Below are 18,866 nucleotides of genomic sequence, written 5' to 3'. Positions count from 1 at the left end.
CCCTGGGTCCTGGTTATTAATCCTACTCTGTTGATCTTTAAATTCACCAGGCCTTCTTGGCCACGGGGCACAAGTTCCTAATAGATGCAATGAAAAGGACTCTGCTTAAACAGAGGAGCAGAACTCAGAGACATTCTGCATGAAACAGGCCCTTCAGCCCATCAAATCTGTGCCAAAACTTCAAGCACACATTTACATGAATCCTACAATAACATAATTCCCATCAAATTGCTTCAGATTCTACCACTCATCCACACACAAAGGGTACTTATAGTGACCAATTAACTATTAAACTGGGAACTGGGATAAAACCAGAACACCTGGGAGGAATCTACCTAGTGAAAGGGACAGCATCCCTGGTCACGATTGGACCCGGATCACTGGAGCTTTGATTCAATAGCTCTACTACCTGCATTGCTGTGACAGTTTCTCCTGAATTTGGTTGAATTTCTGCAGTCAGCTCATTTCAGGGCATCATTGCACTTAGCAGAGATGTAGAAACCATCAAATGAGGTGACGCGTTGAGGGAGCAGAAGATGCCAGCCGAGCTTCATCACCAGGATTGACCCGGGGATCTAGGATGCTGTGACACACGTTTCTCGGTGGTAGTCTTCAGACTTGTGAGTCAGAACATCAGGAGCAAAGGCCCCTCTGTGGAAGCAGAGAACTGCCCCTGAGCTGTCAGTTACAAGCATGCGCTGAGGGAGTCCTGTACTGTCTGAGGTATGATGTAAAACCCTGGTCTCATCCACCATTCAGGTCACCATAGAAACCCAAGGACAGTGCTTCAAATTAGAGTTGGGAAGATCCTGGACAACATTTATGCTTCAGCCAGCATTATTATTTCCTTGCTAATTGGCCTTACTCCATGGACATTTTCTGTTATGTCTCATACAACACAGACCACACTTCAAGAGCAGTACATTCCTTGCTTTGGAGGTTCCGTAGCCACAGAAGGTGCTTTACAAATACTAATTATTTACTTTAAAAACAAATTAAGTTCCCAGCAGAGAAAAATAATGACCCGCTCCTCCATCGTGGCTAAAACTCTGGGCAAGGGGGCAGTACCGAGCCCAGCCAATAGGAAATTGCAGAAACCAAAGATTGCTCTGACTATTCCACCCCCATCTCCCCACCCAGACAAATAGGTGACCAACAGAGCCCTGCTTTCTCAATGAATATCTGATTTAATACACAGTAAGAAGTCATTAAGGACGTGATTACATCACCCTCCATCAGCTGGGTGGCTGGACTGTACGGTCTGAGGACGTATCAGGGCAGAAACACTCATGATGTCAAGAAAATATCTACTTGTTCTCCCCGGGTTGCTGAGAACTGTTTGTAACTCAGACAGAGTGTAAGTCAGAAATGAACGAAAAGGCAGTGTATTTTCCGTCAGAACAGTGATGGGAGACTGAGTGGCATGGGAAGAGTAGTCACCAGTGAGTGAGAGAGAGAGTGAGTGTGCTCAGATCTCCCAGCTCTGCCTGGCTCAGTTGTTGCAGCTCAAGGGAACGGGAGACACTGGGAAGAGAGAGCATGTGGAAACGTCCTGGATGAAGATGCCCACAGTTGTGCAGCTGCCAAAAGACCCACCCCATTGATTTCACAAATGTTCCATGATACTTAAGGGCTGTCCATGAGATGGGTGTTTGAAAATCCTGTTGATGAAAACTTGAATTGCTAAGATGTAGAAGGCTGTTGATCAAATGTTGATGAATGGGATCAGATAATTGATGGTCAGCATGAACGTAATGAGACGAAGACCCTCGTTCTGTGCGATGACTCTGATTGCAATATACTAAGAGACTGTGAATCACATCACTACTCTACGGTTCAAGGTCACATGGTCGTGTGACTCAGTTCGTATTCCCTTTAATGCCAGTGAGATATTTATCACCCCATTAATATCTCCATGCTTATAATGATGCCACAGGGGTAGGCATGAGAATGACCTCATCAGACATTTTATTAACAATTTCCTCAGCATTTCCCCTTTTACAATTTTTATTAATGAGGCCAGAAAGAACAGAGCGTACACATTAATTGGATTGCAATTTTGATTAGATTTACTGCAATCAGCTTGACTGTTACCAATCTGAAATACTGCTACCTCATTAAATGTCAGAGCACAATTAATAAAATAGTTGAACATTGCCATATGTAGAAGAGAAGGGAAGCTCTATTCATTTTCATGCACTGTTATAGTCAGATCCATTACTCTCTTGGGCTACCAACTCATTAAGTTTATTTTGCTGCTTGCTGCCTGTTTCCCTCTCCCACGGAGTTAACTCCTTGCTACCTTGACCTTCTGCTCAGCCTAAACACACTGAAATCTTCGGCGCACACTAAATTCTCCACGTTACTAAATATCTTTGGCTTTCACTTTCCAATACACCAGGAGTACACTCGCTTGTAGGACTGGTGGAATATAATTTATTACTGACTTTCAAAGAGGGCAGTGTGTGAGCACAAGCACAATGGTTTCACATCCTCCTTTTCAGCTGCGTAGTTTTGTATATTCTGGAGCAACACACACAAAATGCTGGATGAACCCAGCAGGTCAGGCAGCGTCTATCTATGGAAATAAAGAAACAGTCAATATTTCAGGCCTGGACCCTTCTTCAGGTCTAGAAAGGAAAGGGGGCAGACTCTAGAGTAAAAAGGTGGAAGGAGGGGAAGGAGGTCTAGCTAGAAAGTGATAGGTGAAGCCAGGTGGCTGGAAAAGGCAAAGAAGGAATCTGATAGGTAGAGTGGGAAATAAAAGAACAGGGAAGGGGGAGGGGAGAAAATTACTAGAAAGAGAAATTGATGTTTAGGCCACACACACAAAATGCTGGTGGAACACAGCAGGTCAGGCAGCATCTATAGGGAGAAGCGCTGTCAACATTTCGGGCCGAGGCCCTTCGTATGGACTAACTGAAAGGAGAGATACTAAGAGATTTGAAAGTAGTGGGAGGAGGGGGAAATGCGAAATGATAGGAGAAGACCGGAGGGGGTGGGATGAAGCTAAGAGCTGGAAAGGTGATTGGTGAAAGTGATACAGAGCTGGAGAAGGGAAAGGATCATGGGACGTGAGGCCTCGGGAGAAAGAAAGGGGGAGGGGGGAGCACCAGAGGGAGATGGAGAACAGGCAGGGTGATGGGAAGAGAGAGAGAGAAAAAAAACAAACAACTAAATATGTCAGGGATGGGGTAAGAAGAGGAGGAGGGGCATTAACGGAAGTTAGAGAAGTCAATGTTCATGCCATCAGGTTGGAGGCTAAATCCCAAATCAGATCCCTGCCATTTCTATCATTAATCACCAGTCAAAGACACAGTGTAGAACAGGCCCTTCAGCCAGCAAAGTCATGGTGAACTAATTAAGCTTATGATATTTAATCCCTTCTGTCTGTATACGATCCATATCCCTCTATTCCCTGCATAGTCATGTGCTTATCTTTGCCCCTTAGCCACACCAACATATACACTTCCACCAGCACTCCAGGCATCCATTACATTGATATTTATTTCTGCCATGTTTGCTTTTATTTTACGTTTTGTAAGCTATGGTTTACATAATTTTAGCACTGACTCAAGTGTTTTTCCCCGAAATGGGGAAAAAAATTTCTAGAAATAAAAAATACCTGCCCGACATATATCCTTTGATTCCCTTCCCCCAACTGTTATTGCATGCTGTTTAGAATGAGATATTTTAGCCCTAAGAAAATGTTATCAGCTATCTATATATGCCTCTCATAAATTTATAAACCTACCATGTCTCTTCTCAGCCTGCCCACCCCAGAGAAAAAAAACCCCAGTTTGACAAGTCACTCCAAATAGCATTTGCCACATAGCATCCTGGTAAACCTCTTCTCCACTCACCCCAAAGCCTCCACCTCCTTCCTATAATGGGCAACCAGAATTGCATGCACTATTCCAGAGTTTGTTCAACCTAAACAGAGTTTTATAACTTACTGACTCTTGAGCTCAATGCCTCAACTAATATAAGGACTCTTGGATGAATCTGTCCTGTCAAGGTCAGGAAAGTTAGTCCTGTATGTGGTGAGAGAGCCGTGACGGAGGTAATACTGGGAAGGAAATGCTTTGATCCTGCAGTCATAGAGTCACAGAATGATATAGCTCAGAGGCTGGCCCTTCAGCCCATCGAAGGGAGACCGACCACTAAGACCCAGTAGCACAAATCCTACATTAATGCCATTGATATAAAAAGAGCAGGTAAACCAGGTGCTTATGGCAGAGCAAGTTTCAAGATGACCATGCAGCAGGTTTGCAAATAACAAGGGGCGTCTCTTAATAAAGTCATGCGGAAAATTGTTTCTGTTACATTGGACAACAAAGATTTTACTTACTGAATATTTTTGGGTGTACCTTATAGATTTTGAGCGTCTGAACATGAAAATCACTATGAAATTTCTCTATCATATATCAAATATTTGAAAATGCCTGTATTTGTTATGTCAATTCATAATTCAAGTCAGAATACTGATGCCAAGATTAAGGAAGGCATTTTTGTTGGTCCACAAATCAAACGGGACATCAATGACAGGCAATTCAAAGAACTTCTAGTGGGACCAGAGAAAATTGCATGGAAGTTCATTCAAGAATGTTGTTGAACTTTTCTTGGCAACTCCAAAGCTCCAAACTATGTGCAGCCGATTGACAACCTGCTTCAAGCACACAGAACCATGAAGTGCAACGTGTCACTAAAGATTCATTTTTTGCATTCCCATTTAGACTTCTTCCCTGCAAATCTTGGCACTGTCCATGATGAACATGGTGAAAGGTTTCATCGGGACATTGTGGTGATGGAGAAATGAAATCAGGGCAACTGAAATCCATCAATGCTGGTTGATTATTGTTGGACACAAGTGAGAAAACTCAGACACTGAGTACAAACGAATATCATCAACAAAACATTTTTAGATTCGTTGAACTATTACAAAGCATTAGCATTGTTATACCCCCACACACTGTCCCTATGCCGGCCCCCGAGTGGGTCTGGTAGAAGCCTACAGGACCCCCACCCCCACACACTGTCCCTATGCCGGCCCCCGAGTGGGTCTGGTAGAAGCCTACAGGACCGCCACCCCCACACACTGTCCCTATGCCGGCCCCCGAGTGGGTCTGGTAGAAGCCTACAGAACCCCCACCCCCACACACTGTCCCTATGCCGGCCCCCGAGTGGGTCTGGTAGAAGCCTACAGGACCCCCACCCCCACACACTGTCCCTATGCCGGCCCCCGAGTGGGTCTGGTAGAAGCCTACAGGAACACCCACCCCCACACACTGTCCCTATGCCGATCCCTGAGTGGGTCTCGTAGAAGCCTACAGGACCCCCACCCTCACACACTGTCCCTATGCCGGCCCCCGAGTGGGTCTGGTAGAAGCCTACAGGACCACCCACCCCCACACACTGTCCCTATGCCGGCCCCCGTGTGGGTCTGGTAGAAGCCTACAGGACCACCCTCTCCCACACACTGTCCCTATGCCGGCCCCCGAGTGGGTCTGGTAGAAGCCTACAGGACCACCCACCCACCCCCACACACTGTCCCTATGCCGGCCCCCGAGTGGGTCTGGTAGAGGCCTACAGGACCACCCACCCCCACACACTGTCCCTGTGTCGGCCCCCGAGTGGGTCTGGTAGAAGCCTACAGGACCACCCACCCACAGACACCGTCCCTATGCCGGCCCCCGAGTGGGTCTGGTAGAAGCCTACAGGACCACCCACCCACAGACACCGTCCCTATGCCGGCCCCCGAGTGGGTCTGGTAGAAGCCTACAGGACCACCCACCCACCCCCACACACTGTCCCTATGCCGGCCCCCGAGTGGGTCTGGTAGAAGCCTACAGGACCACCCACCCCCAGACACTGTCCCTATGCCGGCCTCCAACAGGGTCTGGTAGAAGCCTACAGGACCACACACCCCCACACACTGTCCCTATGCCGATCCCCGAGTGGGTCTGGTAGAAGCCTACAGGACAACCCACCCCCCACACACTGTCCCTATGCCAGCCCCCGAGTGGGTCTGGTAGAAGCCTACAGGACCACCCACCCCCACACACTGTCCCTATGCCGGCCCCCGAGTGGGTCTGGTAGAAGCCTACAGGACCACCCACCCCCACACACTGTCCCTATGCCGGCCTCTGAGTGGGTCTGGTAGAAGCCTACAGGACCACCCACCCACAGACACCGTCCCGATGCCGGCCCCCGAGTGGGTCTGGTAGAAGCCTACAGGACCACCCACCCACCCCCACACACTGTCCCTATGCCGGCCCCCGAGTGGGTCTGGTAGAAGCCTACAGGACCACCCACCCCCAGACACTGTCCCTATGCCGGCCTCCAACAGGGTCTGGTAGAAGCCTACAGGACCACCAACCCCACAAACTGTCCCTATGCTGATTCCCGAGTGGGTCTGGTCGAAGCCTACAGGACCACCCACCCCCACACACTGTCCCTATGCCGGCCCCCGAGTGGGTCTGGTAGAAGCCTACAGAACCACCCACCCCCACACACTGTCCCTATGCCGGCCCCCGAGTGGGTCTGGTAGAAGCCTACAGGACCACCCACCCCCACACACTGTCCCTATGCCGACCCCCGAGTGGGTCTGGTAGAAGCCTACAGGACCACCCACCCCCACACACTGTCCCTATGCCGGCCCCCGAGTGGCTCTGGTAGAAGCCTACAGGACCACCCACCCCCACACACTGTCCCTATGCCGGCCCCCGAGTGGGTCTGGTAGAAGCCTTCAGGACCACCCACCCCCACACACTGTCCCTATGCCGATCCCCGAGTGGGTCTGGTAGAAGCCTACAGGACCACCCACCCCCACACACTGTCCCTATGCCGGCCCCCGAGTGGGTCTGGTAGAAGCCTACAGGACCACCCACCCCCACACACTGTCCCTATGCCGATCCCCGAGTGGGTCTGGTAGAAGCCTACAGGACCACCCACCCCCACACACTGTCCCTATGCCGATCCCCGAGTGGGTCTGGTAGAAGCCTACAGGACCACCCACCCCCACACACTGTCCCTATGCCGGCCCCCGAGTGGGTCTGGTAGAAGCCTACAGGACCACCCACCCACCCCCACACACTGTCCCTATGCCGGCCCCCGAGTGGGTCTGGTAGAAGCCTACAGGACCCCCACCCCCACACACTGTCCCTATGCCGGCCCCCGAGTGGGTCTGGTAGAAGCCTACAGGACCACCCACCCCCACACACTGTCCCTATGCCGGCCCCCGAGTGGGTCTGGTAGAAGCCTACAGGACCCCCACCCCCACACACTGTCCCTATGCCGATCCCCGAGTGGGTCTGGTAGAAGCCTACAGGACCAAACACCCCCCACACACTGTCCCTATGCCGGCCCCCGAGTGGGTCTGGTAGAAGCCTACAGGACCCCCACCCCCACACACTGTCCCTATGCCGATCCCCGAGTGGGTCTGGTAGAAGCCTACAGGACCAAACACCCCCACACACTGTCCCTATGCCGGCCCCCGAGTGGGTCTGGTAGAAGCCTACAGGACCCCAACCCCCACACACTGTCCCTATGCCGATCCCCGAGTGGGTCTGGTAGAAGCCTACAGGACCAAACACCCCCACACACTGTCCCTATGCCGGCCCCCGAGTGGGTCTGGTAGAAGCCTACAGGACCACCCACCCCCACACACTGTCCCTATGCCGGCCCCCGAGTGGGTCTGGTAGAAGCCTACAGGACCACCCACCCACAGACACCGTCCCTATGCCGGCCCCCGAGTGGGTCTGGTAGAAGCCTACAGGACCACCCACTCCCACACACTGTCCCTATGCCGGCCCCCGAGTGGGTCTGGTAGAAGCCTACAGGACCACCCACTCCCACACACTGTCCCTATGCCGGCCCCCGAGTGGGTCTGGTAGAAGCCTACAGGACCACCCACCCCCCACACACTGTCCCTATGCCGGCCCCCGAGTGGGTCTGGTAGAAGCCTACAGGACCACCCACCCCCACACACTGTCCCTATGCTGATTCCCGAGTGGGTCTGGTAGAAGCCTACAGGACCCCCACCCCCACACACTGTCCCTATGCCGGCCCCCGAGTGGGTCTGGTACAAGCTTACAGGACCCCCACCCCCACACACTGTCCCTATGCCGGCCCCCGAGTGGGTCTGGTAGAAGCCTACAGGACCACCCACCCACCCCCACACACTGTCCCTATGCCGATCCCCGAGTGGGTCTGGTAGAAGCCTACAAGACCACCCACCCCCACACACTGTCCCTATGCCGGCCCCCGAGTGGGTCTGGTAGAAGCCTACAGGACCACCCATCCACCCCCACACACTGTCCCTATGCCGGCCCCCGAGTGGGTCTGGTACAAGCTTACAGGACCCCCACCCCCACACACTGTCCCTATGCCGGCCCCCGAGTGGGTCTGGTAGAAGCCTACAGGACCACCCACCCACCCCCACACACTGTCCCTATGCCGATCCCCGAGTGGGTCTGGTAGAAGCCTACAAGACCACCCACCCCCACACACTGTCCCTATGCCGGCCCCCGAGTGGGTCTGGTAGAAGCCTACAGGACCAAACACCCCCACACACTGTCCCTATGCCGGCCCCCGAGTGGGTCTGGTAGAAGCCTACAGGACCACCCACCCACCCCCACACACTGTCCCTATGCCGGCCCCCGAGTGGGTCTGGTAGAAGCCTACAGGACCACCCACACCCACACACTGTCCCTATGCCGGTCCCCGAGTGGGTCTGGTAGAAGCCTACAGGACCACCCACCCACCCCCACACACTGTCCCTATGCCGGCCCCCGAGTGGGTCTGGTAGAAGCCTACAGGACCACCCACCCCCAGACACTGTCCCTATGCCGGCCTCCAACAGGGTCTGGTAGAAGCCTACAGGACCACCCACCCCCCCCCCACACTGACCCTATGCCGGCCCCCGAGTGGGTCTGGTAGAAGCCTACAGGACCACCCACCCCCACACACTGTCCCTATGCCGGCCCCCGAGTGGGTCTGGTAGAAGCCTACAGGACCCCCACCCCCACACACTGTCCCTATGCCGGCCCCCGAGTGGGTCTGGTAGAAGCCTACAGGACCCCCACCCCCACACACTGTCCCTATGCCGGCCCCCGAGTGGGTCTGGTAGAAGCCTACAGGACCCCCACCCCCACACACTGTCCCTATGCCGGCCCCCGAGTGGGTCTGGTAGAAGCCTACAGGACCACCCACCCCCCAGACACTGTCCCTATGCCGGCCCCCGAGTGGGTCTGGTAGAGGCCTACAGGACCACCCACCCCCACACACTGTCCCTGTGTCGGCCCCCGAGTGGGTCTGGTAGAAGCCTACAGGACCACCCACCCACCCCCACACACTGTCCCTATGCCGGCCCCCGAGTGGGTCTGGTAGAAGCCTACAGGACCACCCACCCACCCCCACACACTGTCCCTATGCCGGCCCCCGAGTGGGTCTGGTAGAAGCCTACAGGACCACCCACCCCCAGACACTGTCCCTATGCCGGCCTCCAACAGGGTCTGGTAGAAGCCTACAGGACCACACACCCCCACACACTGTCCCTATGCCGATCCCCGAGTGGGTCTGGTAGAAGCCTACAGGACCACCCACCCCCCACACACTGTCCCTATGCCGGCCCCCGAGTGGGTCTGGTAGAAGCCTACAGGACCACCCACCCCCACACACTGTCCCTATGCTGATTCCCGAGTGGGTCTGGTCGAAGCCTACAGGACCACCCACCCCCACACACTGTCCCTATGCCGGCCCCCGAGTGGGTCTGGTAGAAGCCTACAGAACCACCCACCCCCACACACTGTCCCTATGCCGACCCCCGAGTGGCTCTGGTAGAAGCCTACAGGACCACCCACCCCCACACACTGTCCCTATGCCGGCCCCCGAGTGGGTCTGGTAGAAGCCTACAGGACCACCCACCCCCCACACACTGTCCCTATGCCGGCCCCCGAGTGGGTCTGGTAGAAGCCTACAGGACCACCCACCCCCACACACTGTCCCTATGCCGGCCCCCGAGTGGGTCTGGTAGAAGCCTACAGGACCACCCACCCCCACACACTGTCCCTGTGCCGATCCCAGAGTGGGTCTGGTAGAAGCCTACAGGACCACCCACCCCCACACACTGTCCCTATGCCGATCCCCGAGTGGGTCTGGTAGAAGCCTACAGGACCACCCACCCCCACACACTGTCCCTATGCTGGCCCCCGAGTGGGTCTGGTAGAAGCCTAAAGGACCACCCACCCCCACACACTGTCCCTATGCCGGCCCCCGAGTGGGTCTGGTAGAAGCCTACAGGACCCCCACCCCCCACACACTGTCCCTATGCCGGCCCCCGAGTGGGTCTGGTAGAAGCCTACAGGACCACCCACCCCCACACACTGTCCCTATGCCGGCCCCCGAGTGGGTCTGGTAGAAGCCTACAGGACCACCACCCCCACACACTGTCCCTATGCCGGCCCCCGAGTGGGTCTGGTAGAAGCCTACCGGACCACCCACCCCCACACACTGTCCCTATGCCGGCCCCCGAGTGGGTCTGGTAGAAGCCTACAGGACCCCCACCCCCACACACTGTCCCTATGCCGATCCCCGAGTGGGTCTGGTAGAAGCCTACAGGACCAAACACCCCCACACACTGTCCCTATGCCGGCCCCCGAGTGGGTCTGGTAGAAGCCTACAGAACCCCCACCCCCACACACTGTCCCTATGCCGATCCCCGAGTGGGTCTGGTAGAAGCCTACAGGACCACCCACCCCCACACACTGTCCCTATGCTGGCCCCCGAGTGGGTCTGGTAGAAGCCTAAAGGACCACCCACCCCCACACACTGTCCCTATGCCGGCCCCCGAGTGGGTCTGGTAGAAGCCTACAGGACCCCCACCCCCACACACTGTCCCTATGCCGGCCCCCGAGTGGGTCTGGTAGAAGCCTACAGGACCACCCACCCCCACACACTGTCCCTATGCCGGCCCCCGAGTGGGTCTGGTAGAAGCCTACAGGACCCCCACCCCCACACACTGTCCCTATGCCGATCCCCGAGTGGGTCTGGTAGAAGCCTACAGGACCAAACACCCCCACACACTGTCCCTATGCCGGCCCCCGAGTGGGTCTGGTAGAAGCCTACAGGACCCCCACCCCCACACACTGTCCCTATGCCGATCCCTGAGTGGGTCTGGTAGAAGCCTACAGGACCAAACACCCCCACACACTGTCCCTATGCCGGCCCCCGAGTGGGTCTGGTAGAAGCCTACAGGACCCCCACCCCCACACACTGTCCCTATGCCGATCCCCGAGTGGGTCTGGTAGAAGCCTACAGGACCAAACACCCCCACACACTGTCCCTATGCCGGCCCCCGAGTGGGTCTGGTAGAAGCCTACAGGACCACCCACCCACCCCCACACACTGTCCCTATGCCGGCCCCCGAGTGGGTCTGGTAGAAGCCTACAGGACCACCCACACCCACACACTGTCCCTATGCCGGCCCCCGAGTGGGTCTGGTAGAAGCCTACAGGACCACCCACCCACCCCCACACACTGTCCCTATGCCGGCCCCCGAGTGGGTCTGGTAGAAGCCTACAGGACCACCCACCCCCAGACACTGTCCCTATGCCGGCCCCCGAGTGGGTCTGGTAGAAGCCTACAGAACCACCCACCCCCACACACTGTCCCTATGCCGACCCCCGAGTGGCTCTGGTAGAAGCCTACAGGACCACCCACCCCCACACACTGTCCCTATGCCGGCCCCCGAGTGGGTCTGGTAGAAGCCTACAGGACCACCCACCCCCACACACTGTCCCTATGCCGGCCCCCGAGTGGGTCTGGTAGAAGCCTACAGGACCACCCACCCCCACACACTGTCCCTATGCCGGCCCCCGAGTGGGTCTGGTAGAAGCCTACAGGACCACCCACCCCCACACACTGTCCCTGTGCCGATCCCAGAGTGGGTCTGGTAGAAGCCTACAGGACCACCCACCCCCACACACTGTCCCTATGCCGATCCCCGAGTGGGTCTGGTAGAAGCCTACAGGACCACCCACCCCCACACACTGTCCCTATGCTGGCCCCCGAGTGGGTCTGGTAGAAGCCTAAAGGACCACCCACCCCCACACACTGTCCCTATGCCGGCCCCCGAGTGGGTCTGGTAGAAGCCTACAGGACCCCCACCCCCACACACTGTCCCTATGCCGGCCCCCGAGTGGGTCTGGTAGAAGCCTACAGGACCACCCACCCCCACACACTGTCCCTATGCCGGCCCCCGAGTGGGTCTGGTAGAAGCCTACAGGACCACCACCCCCACACACTGTCCCTATGCCGGCCCCCGAGTGGGTCTGGTAGAAGCCTACCGGACCACCCACCCCCACACACTGTCCCTATGCCGGCCCCCGAGTGGGTCTGGTAGAAGCCTACAGGACCCCCACCCCCACACACTGTCCCTATGCCGATCCCCGAGTGGGTCTGGTAGAAGCCTACAGGACCAAACACCCCCACACACTGTCCCTATGCCGGCCCCCGAGTGGGTCTGGTAGAAGCCTACAGAACCCCCACCCCCACACACTGTCCCTATGCCGATCCCCGAGTGGGTCTGGTAGAAGCCTACAGGACCACCCACCCCCACACACTGTCCCTATGCTGGCCCCCGAGTGGGTCTGGTAGAAGCCTAAAGGACCACCCACCCCCACACACTGTCCCTATGCCGGCCCCCGAGTGGGTCTGGTAGAAGCCTACAGGACCCCCACCCCCACACACTGTCCCTATGCCGGCCCCCGAGTGGGTCTGGTAGAAGCCTACAGGACCACCCACCCCCACACACTGTCCCTATGCCGGCCCCCGAGTGGGTCTGGTAGAAGCCTACAGGACCCCCACCCCCACACACTGTCCCTATGCCGATCCCCGAGTGGGTCTGGTAGAAGCCTACAGGACCAAACACCCCCACACACTGTCCCTATGCCGGCCCCCGAGTGGGTCTGGTAGAAGCCTACAGGACCCCCACCCCCACACACTGTCCCTATGCCGATCCCTGAGTGGGTCTGGTAGAAGCCTACAGGACCAAACACCCCCACACACTGTCCCTATGCCGGCCCCCGAGTGGGTCTGGTAGAAGCCTACAGGACCCCCACCCCCACACACTGTCCCTATGCCGATCCCCGAGTGGGTCTGGTAGAAGCCTACAGGACCAAACACCCCCACACACTGTCCCTATGCCGGCCCCCGAGTGGGTCTGGTAGAAGCCTACAGGACCACCCACCCACCCCCACACACTGTCCCTATGCCGGCCCCCGAGTGGGTCTGGTAGAAGCCTACAGGACCACCCACACCCACACACTGTCCCTATGCCGGCCCCCGAGTGGGTCTGGTAGAAGCCTACAGGACCACCCACCCACCCCCACACACTGTCCCTATGCCGGCCCCCGAGTGGGTCTGGTAGAAGCCTACAGGACCACCCACCCCCAGACACTGTCCCTATGCCGGCCTCCAACAGGGTCTGGTAGAAGCCTACAGGACCACCCACCCCCCCCACACTGACCCTATGCCGGCCACCGAGTGGGTCTGGTAGAAGCCTACAGGACCACCCACCCCCACACACTGTCCCTATGCCGGCCCCCGAGTGGGTCTGGTAGAAGCCTACAGGACCACCCACCCCCCACACACTGACCCTATGCCGGCCCCCGAGTGGGTCTGGTAGAAGCCTACAGGACCACCCACCCCCACACACTGTCCCTATGCCGGCCCCCGAGTGGGTCTGGTAGAAGCCTACAGGACCACCACCCCCAGACACTGTCCCTATGCCGGCCCCCGAGTGGGTCTGGTAGAAGCCTACAGGACCACCCACCCCCACACACTGTCCCTATGCCGGCCCCCGAGTGGGTCTGGTAGAAGCCTACAGGACCACCCACCCACCCCCACACACTGTCCCTATGCCGGCCCCCGAGTGGGTCTGGTAGAAGCCTACAGGACCACCCACACCCACACACTGTCCCTATGCCGGCCCCCGAGTGGGTCTGGTAGAAGCCTACAGGACCACCCACCCACCCCCACACACTGTCCCTATGCCGGCCCCCGAGTGGGTCTGGTAGAAGCCTACAGGACCACCCACCCCCAGACACTGTCCCTATGCCGGCCTCCAACAGGGTCTGGTAGAAGCCTACAGGACCACCCACCCCCCCCACACTGACCCTATGCCGGCCACCGAGTGGGTCTGGTAGAAGCCTACAGGACCACCCACCCCCACACACTGTCCCTATGCCGGCCCCCGAGTGGGTCTGGTAGAAGCCTACAGGACCACCCACCCCCCACACACTGACCCTATGCCGGCCCCCGAGTGGGTCTGGTAGAAGCCTACAGGACCACCCACCCCCACACACTGTCCCTATGCCGGCCCCCGAGTGGGTCTGGTAGAAGCCTACAGGACCACCACCCCCAGACACTGTCCCTATGCCGGCCCCCGAGTGGGTCTGGTAGAAGCCTACAGGACCACCCACCCCCACACACTGTCCCTATGCCGATCCCCGAGTGGGTCTGGTAGAAGCCTACAGGACCAAACACCCCCACACACTGTCCCTATGCCGGCCCGCGAGTGGGTCTGGTAGAAGCCTACAGGACCACCCACCCCCCACACACTGTCCCTATGCCGATCCCTGAGTGGGTCTGGTCGAAGCCTACAGGACCACCCACCCCCACACACTGTCCCTGTGCCGGCCCCCGAGTGGGTCTGGTAGAAGCCTAAAGGACCACCCACCCCCACACACTGTCCCTGTGTCGGCCCCCGAGTGGGTCTGGTAGAAGCCTACAGGACCACCCACCCACCCCCACACACTGTCCCTATGCCGGCCCCCGAGTGGGTCTGGTAGAATCCTACAGGACCACCACCCCCACACACTGTCCCTATGCCGGCCCCCGAGTGGGTCTGGTAGAATCCTACAGGACCACCCACCCCCACACACTGTCCCTATGCCGGCCCCCGAGTGGGTCTGGTAGAATCCTACAGGACCACCACCCCCACACACTGTCCCTATGCCGGCCTCCAACAGGGTCTGGTGGATCTCCTGGATGAGCGATGGATCCAAGGTGTAACAGCACAGTAGCCAAGATCTCTCCTCTAGACTGTACACTTCCCAGTCAACCAGGTACTGTCCATCAGGGGGAGAGGGCGGCCGCTCTTACTGGTGATTTTACTGCTTTCACAGTAGCCGATGCAGGGATGGAGACCGCCCTCCTCGTTTAGACAAAGAAAGATCCTGCATGGGCTGGGGACTGGGATGGATGAATGAGGCTGTACTGTACTGCGTCCGTGATGTAGTCGTTCATGGCTTGGATATCAGGATAGGAGAGGGAGAACAGATACCGCGGGGAGTGGTGGTGCCCGGGTGGAGATTAACCACACAGTCGTGTGGTCTGTGAGACAGCAGGGTGCAGGCTGCCCTTTTGCCATCATGGTCATTTTACCCTTGCAGTTTCTTAACTCAACCTACAAGGATTCAACATCTTCTGATCCTATGTCACATTCTTCTATTGATTTGACGCCATTCTTTACCAGCAGATCCAAGCTGACCTTCCTATCCCTCCAAAACAACATGTAACCTTAGACATTCAGCTCCCAACTACAACCATCCTTCAGCCACGATTCACTGATGGCCACAGCATCATATCTGGCAATCTGTAATAGAGCAACAAGATTATCCACCTTATTTCTCATATTCCATGAATTGAGATACGACATGTTGAGAACTGTATTTGCTACCTTTTGGATTCTGCATCCCTAATGCACTGATACTCACCCTGCTGGCTGCAATTATGCCCTGTCATCTGTCTGCCCTTCCTGACAGTCTGACTGCACAATATCTTTGCTTTTTTACCATCAGTCCTATCCTGAGTCCCTTCATTCCGGTTCCTATTCCCCTGCCAGATTCGTTTAAACCTCGAGAGCTCTAACAAACTTGTCTGCTGGAATATTAGTTCTCCTTGGGTTTAGGTGTAACCTGTCACTTTTAAACAGATCATACCTCTCCCAGAAAAGATCCCAATGATCCAAGAACCTCCCCTGCCCCCTGCACCAGCTTCTCAGCCACACATTAATTTGCCAAATCATCCAGTTTCCACCCTCACTGACACGTGGCACAGGCAGCAATCCAGAAATTACTACCCGGGAGATCCGGCTTCTCAGCTTTCCACCTAGATCTCTAAGTTCTCTTTTCAGGGCCTCTCTACTTTTCCTTCCTATGTCATTGGTACCAATATGTACCAAGACATCTGGCTGCTCTCCCTCCCTCTCCAAAATGTTGTGCACGCAATCTGAGTCATCTCTGATCCTGGCACCTGGGAGGCAACATACCATTCAGGTGACCTGTTCATCTCCTGTCTGTTCCCCTCACTATTGAGTCCCCTATCACTACCGCTCCCCTCTCCACCCTCTTTCCTTCTGCACCATGGACCTATGTTCGGTGCCAGTAACCTGGTCTCCGTGGCATTCCCCTGGAAGGTCACCCCACAACAGTATCCAAAGTGGTATACGTATTTTTGAGGGGAATGGCCACAGGGGTGCTCTGTGTTAACTGTCTGTTTAAATTTTTATTTCTCCTGACAGTCTCCTGCAGCTACTCTTCTCCTGCAACTTTGGGGTGACTACTTCTCAATAACTCTGATTATAGACAATAGACAATAGGTGCAGAAGTAGACCATTCCGCCCTTCGAGCCTGCACCGCCATTTTGAGATCATGGCTGATCATCTACTATCAATACCCGGTTCCTGCCTTGTCCCCATATCCCTTGATTCCCCTATCCATTAGATACCTATCTAGCTCCTTCTTGAAAGCATCCAGAGAATTGGCCTCCACTAACTTCTGAGGCAGTGCATTCCAGACCCCCACAACTCTCTGGGAGAAGAAGTTTTTCCTTAACTCTGTCCTAAATGACCTACCCCTTATTCTCAAACCATGCCCTCTGGTACTGGACTCTCCCAGCATCTGGAACATATTTCCTGCCTCTATCTTGTTCAATCCCTTAATAATCTTATATGTTTCAATCAGATCCCCTCTCAATCTCCTTAATTCCAGCGTGTACAAGCCCAGTCTCTCTAACCTCTCTGCGTAAGACAGTCCAGACATCCCAGGAATTAACCTCGTGAATCTACGCTGCACTTCCTCTACAGCCAGGATGTCCTTCCTTAACCCTGGAGACCAAAACTGTACACAATACTCCAGGTGTGGTCTCACCAGTGCTCTGTACAAATGCAAGAGGATTTCCTTGCTCTTGTACTCAATTCCCTTTGTAATAAAGGCCAACATTCCATTAGCCTTCTTCACTGCCTGCTGCACTTGCTCATTCACCTTCAGTGACTGATGAACAAGGACTCCTAGATTTCTTTGTATTTCTCCCTTACCTAACTCTACACCGTTCAGATAATAATCTGCCTTCCTGTTCTTACTCCCAAAGTGGATAACCTCACACTTATTCACATTAAACGTCATCTGCCAAGTATCTGCCCACTCACCCAGCCTATCCAAGTCACCCTGAATTCTCCTAACATCCTCATCACATGTCACACTGCCACCCAGCTTAGTATCATCAGCAAACTTGCTGATGTTATTCTCAATGCCTTAATCTAAATCGTTGACGTAAATCGTAAACAGCTGTGGTCCCAATACCGAGCCCTGTGGCACCCCACTAGTCACCACCTGCCATTCCGAGAAACACCCATTCACCGCTACCCTTTGCTTTCTATCTGCCAACCAGTTTTCTATCCATGTCAATGCCTTCCTCCCGATGCCCTGAGCTTTGATTTTACCCACCAATCTCCTATGTGGGACCTTATCAAGTGCCTTCTGAAAATCGAGGTACACTACATCCACTGGATCTCCCTTGTCTAACTTCCTGGTTACATCCTCGAAAAACTCCAATAAATTAGTCAAGCATGATTTACCCTTGGTAAATCCATGCTGGCTCGGCCCAATCCTATCACTGCTATCTAGATATGCCACTATTTCATCTTTAATAATGGACTCTAACAACTTTCCCACTACTGATGTTAGGCTGTCAGGTCTAACATTGATTATCCCCTCATTCTCCTGTACAAACCGAAGGTCATCCAGCTGCTGCTCCAGATCCTTAACATGGTCTTCAAGGAGCTGCAGTTGTAGTACCCTGGGAGACTCTGGGTCTTTCGGGATTCCACCATCTGACATGAAGAACACACAACAGCCATTTACGACACTAGGTACAGTAAGAGAAAAGAAAGGAATCTTAACAGAAGCTCACCCAGAGCCAACGCCTCTTTGGAGCCAAAGCCTGACTCTTCTACTCTCACCCCTGACCTACTCCCAACAATGGCCATCCCGCTTGTCCCTTCTGTATTTTTAAACAAGCTTTGCCAACCTGTGAGAAACCTCATCTCTGTAGCCTGCTCCTGCCACTGAACGAATCGTCAGAATAAACCTGAACACCTGCAAAGCTCTCCTTTTAAACTGGTGTTGCTGACCTGTGAGAAACCTCGTCACTGTGACCTGCTCTTCCACTGATTGGGCTGTTGAATGGCTGGAGCTCGAAGTGTAAGATGCACCGGGAGAGGAAATCGTGGCATTGGGTTGGGGATCCGCTGAAGAACTTGGGCGCCAGAATCCGGGACTCTGAGGGAGGAGGCTAACTGGCATGGGGTTGCTGTATTGAGCTGGAAAGTTGGTTGAGAGTGGCGAGCAGATTGTCAGTGGTTTCCTGCTGCTTCCCCAGGGTCAGCAAGCCTGCATCAGGAATGGACACAGCACCGCAGCAGTGCCAAGATGCGCATCAGAGTCTTAGTGCTCAACTACAGAACTTCTTCAATCCACTACACTCAGCTTCATTTTGAGTCTGTTTTGCAGAGACTTAAACAC

This window comes from Hemitrygon akajei, chromosome 16 (assembly GCF_048418815.1).
Source record: "Hemitrygon akajei chromosome 16, sHemAka1.3, whole genome shotgun sequence".
NCBI lineage: Eukaryota > Metazoa > Chordata > Chondrichthyes > Myliobatiformes > Dasyatidae > Hemitrygon > Hemitrygon akajei.
Note: the sequence above shows the minus strand (reverse complement) of the source record.